The sequence below is a fragment of the Limanda limanda genome, chromosome 8 (assembly GCF_963576545.1).
Source record: "Limanda limanda chromosome 8, fLimLim1.1, whole genome shotgun sequence".
Lineage (NCBI taxonomy): Eukaryota > Metazoa > Chordata > Actinopteri > Pleuronectiformes > Pleuronectidae > Limanda > Limanda limanda.
This window is the reverse complement of record NC_083643.1, coordinates 21,819,576-21,831,074: the sequence shown is the minus strand read 5'-3', so window position 1 is coordinate 21,831,074 and position 11,499 is coordinate 21,819,576. Positions and strand designations below refer to the sequence as shown.

General features: G+C 44.8%; 1 protein-coding gene across 1 annotated transcript in view; it reads left to right on the top strand.

Annotated features, from left to right (window-relative positions):
- Positions 1 to 579: 579 nt before the first annotated feature.
- LOC133009198 (transcription factor SOX-6-like) overlaps positions 580 to 11,499 on the top strand; it is a 100,877-nt gene continuing 89,957 nt past the window's right edge. The window contains exon 1 of the mRNA XM_061076622.1: positions 580 to 637. The gene's annotated coding sequence lies outside the window, so the exon portion shown is untranslated. The remainder of the gene's footprint in view (positions 638 to 11,499) is intronic.

Here is an 11,499-nt window from a genome sequence, read left to right as displayed (position 1 = left end):
GGGCTGTTTGAGTGTTAAGACTGGATTTAAAGTTGGGGTTAGAACTCGGTTTAGGTTAGGGTTAGGGGCGAGCAAACGCAATTATGCCAAATGCAATTATGGCAATGAGTGTCCTTAATACGATAGAAGTACAAGAATGTTTGTGTGTCTGTGTTTTTGTATGTGTGTGTTTGTGTGTGTGTGACAGAGAGAGAGAGAGAGAGAGAGAGAGAGAGAGAGAGAGAGAGAGAGAGAGAGAGAGAGAGAGAGAGAGAGAGGAGGGGTTATCCTGCCTCTGCCTCTTTACCCGACACTGCCCCACACTCTCACTTAACCTCCACACGCTGCTGGACGGGAAGTAACTCCACTGACGCGCGCACGCACACATCCTCCATCCTCTTCTGACACTACACGTCGGGTTGTGTTGTGTTGTGTTTTGTTGCACCTGGTGATCCCCGGCGGACAGAGCGCAGACAGAGGAGTTCCCAAAGTCCCTGACCCGCTCCAGCAGCGATGGTGACTTTACGCACGGGATTTGAAGGCTGTTTGAACTGACTCTTCTTCTTTGGTCTCTTCGCCTGAAACTCTCGTCGCCGTCGCATCGAACCAGGCTTTTTTGCAAGACAGACGCAGCGAGGATCGATTCCGTGTAGTCAAGGTAAGAGGAACAACTCCTGTTGAATCATGATGGGTGCGGAGCGCCGCCGCCCTGCGCCCGGGACGCGTCCTCCGGGCAGCGAGCTGGGAGAGCCGCTCCGGTTCTCTCAGCTCCGGCACAACAAACAGCGGTGACAGCAGCAGATCCAAGCAGCTTGTGGCTGTAATTAGACTCAGATCACTCCACATGGCCCAGAATAACACGCTCCAACTCTTTGTTTGGAGAAAAGTTCTATAAAAGTTCAATAACCTAGTCTGTGGTGTTATTAATTAATATTATAGCTCAAACGTGAATCAGTTTGTAATAAAAGGATGACAGTTGGTTAACCGTTACCTTATTATTATATGCGTTCTAATTGTATGACAGAAGTAAAGTAAAGTTATTTTCTCTTATAATAACCAATGTTACATGTGAAAGGCACACAGAAACCATGTGGTTGACAGATTTGCATTAAACTGAAATACATTTTATTTACATAAGAAACTTTGTAAATGTTCACTACTTTGAACTGAGTGTCATCTTAGAGATTGTGCTAAAAACATCACAAAGAATAACATTCAGACATTTAATCTCTGTTATGGAAAAGCACAGAAATATGAACATAAATCTGATTTGCCTTCATTTGTTCATTTTCACCACCTTCAAATTGAAATTTTAAAACCGTGAACCCTAATTTAAATGTTTCCAGGATGAATGTCACAGCATGTAAAGATGCGGTTATAAGGGCTTTATTATGAAAAGGAAAGCAGAAGGTCATCCTGCCTGTAACGGGGTTCATCCTCCCGGTGTGTGTGTGTGTGTGTGTGTGTGTGTGTGTGTGTGTTTGTGTTTGTGTGTGTGTGTTTGTGTGTGTGTGTGTGTGTGTGTGTGTGTGTGTGTGTGTCTGTGGCCCCACGAAACGGTTCAATCATCTCACAAAACATTTGGGGGACACGAGCAAAGAGTCTCCGAAGTAGACAAGCTGTGTCTAAAATCATTACAAACTTTTTTTTAAGCAGTTACATTTACGAGCGTGAGTGTGTGTGTGTGCGTGTGTGTGTGTGTGTGTGTGTGTGTGTGAGTGTGTGTGTGTGTGTGAGTGTGTGTGAGTGTGTGTGTGTGTGAGTGTGTGTGGTGATGATGTTCGGTAGTTTTCTCCTCGGCCACACAGCGGTAGCCTTCTGCCCAGAATCGCGGACCTCTGTGGTCCCCGTGCGCGCGTCCTCAGCTCCTGCATAGACCCCCCACCCCCCCCCCCCCCTTCACATGTATACTGGAATACAATCGAGAGAGAAAATAGAAATCGAGAGAGAGTACAACAGGCGGGAGGAAGAGGGGATGGGGGGGTAGGGGGCCGTCTTTAGGGCCCGAGTTCACTTTCCCACCCCTGGAGTTCACGGGGACTGTGACCCTGCAAGAATGCGTGAGTCATGCGTTAAAAAATAGACCCGGAGTCCTGACGTGCGGGACAATACCGGGGTGTGGGGGGGCAAACAGTATCCGTCCGAGTCCCAGGCCGGAGTAAAGACATCCTTCTGTAAGTGTCTGTCCTTCCTTCACCTTCCACCACCGCCTCTCTCCGTGGCACATCGCTCAGACCAGTTTGCACCGTGCGTCCTCACTCTCCGCTCGGTCCCCCCGGTTCCTCCAGCCCGGGCCCGGTGGAGCCTGCTGCTGCAGCCCGCACGGTCAGCTCGCTGCCCCCGGGTTCACGGGGAGGATGTGCCCGGGCCGGGGGTACGGGAGGACAGCGGCCTGGCCCGAGCCTGATAGAGTCTCTGCAGGGTGTTCCCCGCACTCACAGCCACACGACACCTCCCAGATAAGCCGCTGCTCGCTGCAGATAAGGAGCTTGGAAACCGAGCGAGGAGAGAGATGAGTTTAATACAGGGACGCGCAAAAGTCCGGGTAATCTCAGTGATTTTTCGGAGACATTGGGCCTGTGTCTTAATCCCTCGCCGTGTTCCTCAGAGAGGAGGCATCGGTCTAATTGTTTGAACGCATCCACATTTTTTTGGTTTGCGCATCAGATCCCTCCGCTGCTCACGGTTTGCACAGTTAGCAGCTCGACAGGTGGGACCTGCCGGGCTGCGGCCTTTACGCAGTAAATCACAATTTCCAACAAGTTGTTTAATTGTTTGGACTGTGGCAGAACAATTTACACACACACACACACACGCACACACTCTCTCTCTTCTCCTCTCCTCCAAGTGAGAGTGTCTGTCTGAAAAACAATCCGAGTAGGAGGCGGGGGGGGGGGGGGGGGGGTCGCTGAAGTTGATCTCCGGTGGCATTTTGTTTGGAGCAGGTGCTGCGGGTTGAAGTTCCCTCATAAGGTAAAGGGGCATTAGCGCGGGTCCAAATGGCAGACTTATATATAGGCTGCCAATTCAGCACATTGTCCCGGGACTGCATGTGTCCGCGCTCTGCGCTGGGAGACCTGCAGCTCTTTTCCTTTCTTCTCCTTCTTCTTCCTCTCCCTCTTCTCTTTTCCTTTGCGTTTCTCCGGTGAGGATCTGACAGCAGGCGGCCGGTCAGCGCGTGGTCCCACAGAGCCTCCGCCACGGAGCCGTGCGTAAAATGCGCGTCATGGAACACATTTGAATATTTGACATTTAAGAATAAAAAAAAGGGGATAAAATGACATAAAAGATGGACATTTTTGTCGTTAAAATTAAATTACGGATTGAATTCCATAGTTTAAATAACTAATTACAGTCAAAGTTATAGGGATGTTTTAAAATATCGATTTGATAGATTTTCCCCCTTTTTTTCAGATTTCTTATAATAGATATATCACATTTGCTGATTACATTTCTATCTCACACCTTCTGCTTCTGTTCTTTCCGAGCATCCACAAAAGTTTGTCTGTCATTTATAACTATCACTACATTATAAACTAAATTCTGTAAATGTCAATATGAATTTATTTAATTCCCCTCCACCATCAAGCACCTAAAATGTGCAGGCTGGTGTGTTGATGTCATGCAATGCCAACCTGGAGGATCTGATTCCCATTCTTAGGAATCTAGCCATCGCTCACATGTTATTCTAATGTGCCACATAAACTCCTTGGAGCCCGAGAGGCCTTTTTATAGAGGGACTATTTAGTGGCAGAAAGAGGGAACAAAATTGAAAAGATTAGCAGATTTGACAGCTGAGGGAAGAAGAAGAGAGAGAGAGATGAAGAGGGTGTGTGTGTGTGTGGAGAGGGGGTCTGCATTTTGAGATGAAGAGTGTGACTTTTCCCTTTATCACACACCCGTAACATCGTGATATTGAAGAGAAGGAAATGATTTCATGTCAGTTTTTTAGGATGCTTCATGATTTGTTACCCCCCCACACTCCTTATAGATACTGTTAATTTATTTTCACTGCTTATCGTGCTAAATTCCATCGGACCAATAAGCGAGTCCACATGTTTATTTTTTAAACGGCGGCTCTGCCATTTAAGCCTGTGGAGGATCTGGAGATTCCTAATTATTTGTCTTTGGGCTCTTTGCAAAATACACCAGTCCCCAAATTGGACATGTGTTGTACAAACACAAATTAAACATTTAGCCCTAAGTATTTCTCCCTGGGTCCTAAGTGCATATTAGTCAGCCTGTACTTATCTTGGGCCCAACGGCACACCCAAATTGTAGTGTTGCTGCTGAAAAAGAAAGGCTGAGGCCCCGGCAGAATGAGCACTTCAAGCGCGCTGGCAAATGCCCACAAGTTTCTCAACCACAATGCAACAAGCTGAGGTGTGTGTATGGACAGTGTGTTTGTGTGGGCTTGTATTTATGGACTTTTGGGTTGTCAATGTAAAGAAAACCAGTCAAACTGTCCTCTGTGGGTGCTCATGTGCGTTTGACATTATATACAGAGCACTTTTACATGTGTTGTACGAGAGTTGAGTGTGTTTGTGTGTGTGTGTGTGTGTGCAGTTTGTGTGTGTGTGTGTTCTTGTTTGTGTTCATGGCCTTACCTGTTTGCATGTATTCATGCACGTCCTTCTAGTTAGGTGATGAATGCATGTTTCTTTCTCTCTTTTTCTCTTTCTCCCTCTATTTTGTGTGTGTGTGTGTGTGTGTGTGTGTGTGTGTGTGTGTGTGTGTCTGTGTGTGTGTGTGTGTGCGTGCACACCCTGCTGTGTGGGCGTACAGCTCTGTGGATCTCTCCTCTGTTCTCCACCACCACATAACCTTGGAAACAGCTTCCTCCTTTTTCCCGGGAGTGGAGAATAACAAGACACCGCGTTAATTCCCCTCCGTCCTCTCTTTCAATGGTCGGGGTAACCTACCGATTCTCCACCACCTGCTCCCCACCGTCCAATTACAAAGGCCAGACTGAGAGCTCACCTGACACACCGGCTCCTGGTGATAACAGCTCGGCTTCAACACAAAAGTCCACACACCGACTCCTCCATCCTCTTCAATCTGCATCTTTACAAACATAATGTCGGCATCATGGTGGGTCTTTGTCACATTAGGCTTCAGGGCAGCTCAAGTTTATATACATCTGATCTTCGTTGGTCTTTTTCTTTCTGACTTTCTTTGTGTGCGTCTGTCTTGTCGTGTGTTACACTGACAATAACCCGCATGCCCCTGTGTAATTTACAAAGGCATCGTTTTGCACAAAACCTTTGACAACAAATGACTGTTAAAACAAACCTGGGGTCCTATGGTCAAAATCAAGGGCTGGCTTGAATCCATGTTGGACTTATGCGACTGAATATTGTCTGTTGTGTTATTTGTGTTTCCCTGTTTGGTTTGTGATTTATGAACAATTTGGCACATTATTCTCTCAGCTCACTCTCACTTTTTTCCTCTCAAACGGAAAAAACTCATGATCCCCCTCTCCGTCGACACATCCCAGAGTCGTTTGTTCGTTGCCCATGATAAAAAACTTATGAACATCAAAAAAGCTCAGGCTTTACTTTTCTCCTGTTGTTCTAGTTGCTGCACTCCTACAGTATTTGAAGCTCTCGGCAAACATTTGCACATTGATGTGACTGTGCAGAGGAAACGCGCTGAAATAAAATAAAGCATCCCAGTGAGGTAGGCTGTAGACAGGGATGGAATGAAATGACCTAAACAAAACCACGATAAAATCTTCCGAAGATTTGTTAAACTGGATCCAGCAAAGAATAGTAAGTGGAGAAATGGTTTTAACAATGAACCACTAAAGTTATACATCCCCCACCTGATGTCATATTCAGTTTAATTAATATCTGTAGTATATGATGAATAATTTGATTAAGTTTTTTTGAAAATTAAGTAATTGATTTTAGTCAAATTAAAATAGAAAGTAAATAGATTCACCCCTGATTGACAAATAGTCTTACAAGATGTATTGTTGACCTTGAAGAAATATGTTTTTTCCTCCAGAGAAACATGGTTCTGAAAACAAAGAAAAAAACCCTCTTAAATGTAGATCAGTCGCAGAGGTTATTATTTCATGGAAATCTCATCGTAACTTTAAGCAGAGCAAATCATCGTTCAAAGACATAACCCAGATGAGGGTTTTTCTCTGTTACACTTGATGGACATCTGAGCTTCGCCAGACGCGGCCTCCAGAAGTTGATTCTCTGCTAATCTGTGGACATAAATTAGAGGATTAAAGTGCCGTGGTCTTCCTCTCTGCCTCATCCAGTCAGGTCACGGCGTTTGGTATTTTCCAGCAGGACCATAGGGCGACCAGGTTACTGACACCGGTGCTCCAGTGGCTCCTGATTTGTCCGTCAGTCCTGTGGCCTTGGACTTCAGCAGCCGCGGCAGCAGATGCTTCGGCAATTACACAGCTCCAGATGATTTTACAGAAGAGGTGAATCACATGCTCATGCTCATGTTCTCTGTCATGGCTGCGTTGAAAGATGAGCGACATCTAGGACACCTCACACAACTTCATTTTAATATCAAATAAGGGCTGGAACAATATTCTCTCTTCTTTCACGAAAAACAAAAACGCCATCAGTGACTTTCATATCAAATAACAAAACGTAGTTTATTTTTCTTCTGCTAATTTCACCTTTAAAGGGACACACAACAAAACCTAAAATCTCTCTCCGAGCCATTGTCTATGCTTGAAGTATTTGTGTCACTGTTTTTCAGGGTTGAGTGTCGCTCATTATACCCACAGTCCAGAGTGGTTCAGCAGCCCTGATTCAAAGAGCTGTTTTGTTTTTGCGGAGCACTGTTTTTTTTTGGAGCGTTTGATATATTTTGTTGAGTTTAGAATGGGCAAGCCATGATGTGGTTTTTTAAACCGAAGTGTGAAACTCAGCAGCTCCTGAGGTTATCTTCTGTTGATGTCTGGTGATTGAGAAGACAAGGACTCACTCCATTCTTCATGCACACCCAGAATGGTGCTGCGTTTAGAAAATAACACTCCACACAGAAGCTTTGCCATCTCAAGTTCATGAGGAAATATGTATTTGAGAAATATTAATATTTTAAGTAACAGCCCTAAGATGAAGCCTAACTTCAACATCGACTGGCAATGTACTTAGTATAATGCAATGAGTCAATATGGGAGCACAAGTGTCATTAGCAAACATCTCCTGGTTTGTTTTATCCTGAACCCGATGGGTGGGGTTTTCTGCATAAGATGATACGAGTGCCTGAAAGTTTTTACAATCCACTGAAAGTGTTTGAAGAAAGAGTTACTCATCTTTCGTGCCATTTGCAGTCAACCTGACATTCCGAATTGTCACAGCGTAAACCCCACCCATCTGGCACACCCTGCAGACTAAAACGAACAAAAAAAACACTATTTGCACTAACTTGTGATGAATGTCTGCTTCTGATGTTGCACGAATCGCCTTCAGAGCGTGGTCCCAATTTTGACAAAGATCTTTAGTGTGAGTTGTTTCCGTTTTAATTTTCATACAACGCTTCCTCCCACCATGATTATTTGTTTATCAGAGGATAGAAAAGAAATAGAACATTCGCTGAAATGTTGGTGGCTAAGAAAAGTTCTCCTGTGCTGCTCTCATGAGCCTCTCGGAGGCCGTGCTGCTGCTGAAAGTAGTAAACGCTGCTCAGAATGACAAATCAGGACCACACGCCAATGTGTTTTTGTGCTTTGCCTTGGACAGTGTGCACACACTGTGCAAGGACACACAAGCTTTCTAAGAAGAACACAAACACATTTCATAACAGATAAGAATAAACTGAGAGCACAGTCACACCTACAGTATCTCACTTTGTGTGGTTGTGGTTCTTCATCCTAACCACAGAAAGGAAATTGACGTTTGTTCTTTTAAGCGGCATGTGACATGTACAATTTCACACTGTTCAGTCATAAACAGTTTGATATTGGTGCATACTCATTTCACTCAAGGTTAGATAGTAACTGGAAGATATAAAGGCCTAAATAGGAAAATAGAGCGGAGGTCTATAACCTTAACAATACCAGTTGTCTGGGAGACAAGTATCTTATTTCATTCAAATGTAAATATATATATATATGCAGTTGACATGAAATTGAGGGACGCATTATAAAACAGATTGCCTGAATTGTAGCTGCAGTGGCTCTAGTTTGACTCTAGTCTGGTTGAAACTCCAGAATAGCTGGAAGCTACATTTCCCTTAATGCAAATCAATGGTGTCTTGTCATTAGATCCTGGTTAACGCCTAAGTCCTCATGCACCCAGGTTGTAACACAAGCTTTTATTAAAAAGCCTGATAACCCAGATGACATCACCGTGACACCATCAGGCTTATTTTCTTAGACTTGTCACAGCTCCTCCTCCCCATCGTCATTAAACATCAGGCGTATTCATGCCAGGTAAGATCATAACTCTTTATTGGAAACGAAAAACAAAGCTTTCACTGATGACAAAATTGCACTGAAGATTTCTCGGAGGAAAACTCAGACCGTCCTTTCAAGGAATCTGTACAGAAATGTGCATGGAATTGTTTTTATGGGGCTAAACAAAGTCAAATAGATTGATGAAAAAGATCAAACAAATGCAAACAAGCCTGGTGGTATCGTACTCACAGATCATATTTACATAGTATCATTGGATTGCTCTCCGCTCCTCCCATCTGTGGAGGCGTCACCCTCATCTGAGGGCGGGCGAGCTAACTTTCACTTTACCACTCGTAGTGGTTTTGGAGTAACGGGGAGTGGCAGCGCGGCTCAGGGGTGCGAGGCCTCTGAAATGACCCTGTGGTGAAGTACTGAGTGCCAGGATAACATGGTCCCACCCACCAAGCCAAAGCCAGAATCCAATTGGTCGCAAGCCAGCTTGTCTACGTAGGGCGTTGCCATGGTTTCCTGGCCCCAAAGAAGTCTTTAATTGAGCCGTTGTCATCATGAGATGGCTGGTGAGCGCATGGGCTCGTAGTGGAGAGATAAAGGACACAGTGGAAATAAAGGGAGAAAGAGGGAAAATGAGGGAGGCTGAATATCGACGATGTGGCTCAGAATAGACCGGACGGCTCCGAGAGCAGCCAGTCTGTGTGAGACCTGCACATCAGGTTCATTCCCTGTGGCATGAAGTTCCCAGGGCTGTAACGCCTGGGCCAGTATTCATAAATGACATGCTCCTTACATGCTCCTGGCTCATGTCTATTTGTACATGGTATTCTATGTCCTGTACACGCTACTGGATTAGCAGGAGCGTGGAGCGTGGTGTCCAGTGATGCTGGGCGTGCAGGGGAGTGGCACTGGTCTTGGGTATCACGCTGACTGGGATCAGACCTCAGGTTTCTGCCAAGTAATCCAACACACTTCAGATGGTGGACGGACGGCAGCATCCAGGCCTGCTGGCATTTGTGCCCCAAGGTCTCACAGACAAGTGCACATTATACTTAGTGATAGTAGCACTGTGTGTGTGTGTGCGTGTGTGTGCGTGTGTGTGTGTGTGTGTGTGTGTGTGTGTGTGTGTGTGTGTGTGTGTGTGTGTGTGTGCCTGTGCGCGAGCCATGTGAAACCACTCCATGACGCCCAGCTGCTGTACTGTTTCCGTGCATCTGATGTTCACCAACGTTTTTGGGAGCAAACCTATAGATTTTACTGTTGCGTCTGATATGAGACTTTATCGGACACAACCAATCAGGGCAATCATATCACCATCATTGTTAGAGGTCGCTCATTTGCCTTGGCACGCAGACCATGTGTAACCAAATAAAATGGCCCTTTGCCACGCTCCAGATTATGGTTCCCCGACCGGAGCAACTTCCATAGCAGGAGGGGAAATCGCTGCCTCAGCAAAGTGTTTAGTCTCATTCTCAAGGAGCTTACACTGTGTCTCCCGGTTTAATGTGGGAAACATACTGTACGTAGGCTGGCCTGTGATGTCAATTGTTATTGCTGGAGGCCTGCTATAGGAAAAAAATCTCATTTGCCTACTCTAAAGCACTGTTGTGAAAAGGAGCTTATGTCATAAAGACGCTATTGTGGCTGCTGCGGGGCATGCAGTGTGTGTGTGTACGTGCGTGTGGGTCTCAATATGTCACTATACTTTGACCCATACATTGTGGATTTCACGTGTGTTTTCCTCACATTTGTGCAATTTTCAATGGACAATGGCTCCTGTGCCTGTTTCCTCCTGGTGCACACAAAGAGAGCTAAGTGTTGGCTTTATATGCAGGAGATTTATGAATTAAAGCTGCTTTTATGGCCGCCACAAAGGATGACATATTTGTTGTGCCTGCCTCGGCTTGATTTCATGTGTTTCGTTTGTCGTCGTTTGTGCGGCGTTGTGTCTTTTGCTGGTGGAGGTAAAGACGGGGATGATTGAGGGAGTCACAGTGTGGTCAGTTTGAAGAGAACAAAACCCAAACACTTACATTAGAAAAGAATAACGTCTTACAGAGACTTGTTTGACATATATCAGGCATATAATACCTGAACATAATAATTCTAAAATGAACAAGTTAACTTTTCTAATCTGCCAAAGTGCCCAGTTTGGGCTGCAAAGCTTTTTCTGCAGCTCACAAAGTTTTACTTCCAGCTGCAAATGTGTTCATGTGCTAATCCATTGAATTTCCCTGAATCCAGTTTTCATGGAAACCTTCTCCAAACTGAGATGGAATCAAATAATTAAAAAAATCTGAAAAAGCCAGGTCCTGAATGAAATGCAGATTCTATTAGATCAATAACCTTCAGATGAGAAGTCTGTTTCTGCCGTGGACACAGCAACATAACAACCGTGGAAAAACAAAATCCTCATCTGCAAATATCTAAATATTAGTTTAATATTCATATCAGGTCTCTGTCAAATTAAATGTGCAACAAGTAAGAGCAGTGTGTGGTGGGGGAGTTCAGCTTTGGTAGATTAGATAAACTATGTTTGATTTCTTTTATGAATACAAATTGTAGACATATGGTGGGAGGAGGAGATTGAGATAAAACAGTTGATATTTATTGTCGCCACAGGTTTTCTATTGGTTTTTTGAAGCCAAATTCTGACAAGCACCCCCTCCACCTCAACAAGCCTCCACTCACAGTCGGCCTCTCCGTGTTCCACTGAGCAGCAGATTTGTGCGCTGTCCTCTAAATCATTTCCCTCTCTCGCAGATTGCTCCCTGCTGGAATATTGGCCTGACAGCCGTTTTTTTTCCTCTCTCTGCTTCCCCAGCGGACTCATTTACATTTATGCACGCAGCAATTAATTACAGGCTGGCTCTGGCCTTGTAAATTAGAGGGAGCCGAGGTCGCCCTCATTAATTGCCCCTGACAGTTAAAGCCTTGTTTGGGTCGTGACAAAGTTGACTTCAGGCCGGGACAGTGAAGGCTCGGCAGCGGCTGGCTGGTTTGTTGTACATCTGATATCACTTTGCAGCAAATAAAGAAAATGGACTGTCTTGATGAATATATTATTTTGGTACGATCTCTTTTTGTTTGAAACAAAAAACATATTTAAATATTAAATTCTAAATTCCAGAAAG